General features: G+C 39.8%; 1 pseudogene; it reads left to right on the top strand.

Moving 5' to 3' along the window:
- The first annotated feature begins 312 nt into the window (after nucleotides 1-312).
- Nucleotides 313-763, top strand: LOC110596207 (annotated as a pseudogene).
- The last annotated feature ends 318 nt before the right edge of the window (nucleotides 764-1081 follow it).

Raw genomic sequence — 1081 nt, 5'->3', positions numbered from 1 at the left:
GCTGAAACTGAGAGTTCTTTGGAACATTAGAGATGTGCTGTATATAGTTGGATATTAGACCAGAGCCACAGAGTATGGTTTGGGCTGGTGATATAGATCTGGGCTTATCAGAATCAGCATGGTATGAGTAGTTAGAGATGGGGAGTTGTACTGTACTACCAGAAAAAAAGTGCAATGTAATATTGTGTTCACGAATAAAATGTTTGTGTGCAACAAAACAGTTGATTTCTGTTTCAGATCACAAGCATCATTGAAAAAACAGGCTTCCTCGGCGCTGCCCATCGAGGTGGTAGCCATCTCCTACCCGGCATCATGGCTGCCCTCAGACTCCTGGTGAAACCCAAGATCGTCAAAAAGAGGACCAAGAAGTTCATCTGGCACCAGTCAGACCCATATGTCAAGATTAAGCGTAACTGGCAGAAGCCCAGAGGTATTGACAACAGGGTGCATAGAAAATTCAAGGGCCAGATCTTGATGCCCAACATTTGTTACGGGAGCAACAAGAAAACAAAGCACATGCTGCCTAGGGGGTTCCAGAAGTTCCTGGTCCACAATGTCAAGGAGCTGAAAGTGCTGCTGACGTGCAACAAATCTTATAGTGCTGAGATTGCTCACAATGTTTCCTCCAAGAACCGCAAAGCCATTGTAGAAAGAGCAGCCCAGCTAGCCATCAGAGTCACCAATCCTAATGCCAGGGTGTGCAGTGAAGAAAATGAATAGATAGCTCATGTGCACATTCTGTGTTTAAATAAAACCATAAAAACTGCCATCTGGCAAAAAAAGAAAAAGAAAGAAAAAAACAGTGAGCAATTTATCTTCTATAATGTTTTCTATACAAACTACATAAAACACCTGTTTCAGTGAAAGCTGTCTACCTTTCCATTCTTGATTTTGTCATCAAAATAAATCAGTTCTTTCCATCTGCTTCTTTTATTTGCTTTCCTTTAATTTGAGGGCACTGAGTTCAGTGGAAAAGGTACATCCTTTTATTTGTAAAACTTAGGCCCAAGATTATTATATCAAAGGTATTCATATAAGTAATTATTGAATTTTTATAGCATTATTGAAGTAAAATAAAGAT

The sequence above is a fragment of the Carlito syrichta genome, unplaced genomic scaffold, assembly GCF_000164805.1.
Source record: "Carlito syrichta isolate Samal-C Ts95f unplaced genomic scaffold, Tarsius_syrichta-2.0.1 Scaffold307212, whole genome shotgun sequence".
NCBI classification, from domain to species: domain Eukaryota; kingdom Metazoa; phylum Chordata; class Mammalia; order Primates; family Tarsiidae; genus Carlito; species Carlito syrichta.
The sequence above is the reverse complement of the archived record's forward strand: the minus strand, read 5'-3'. Positions and strand labels throughout refer to the sequence as shown.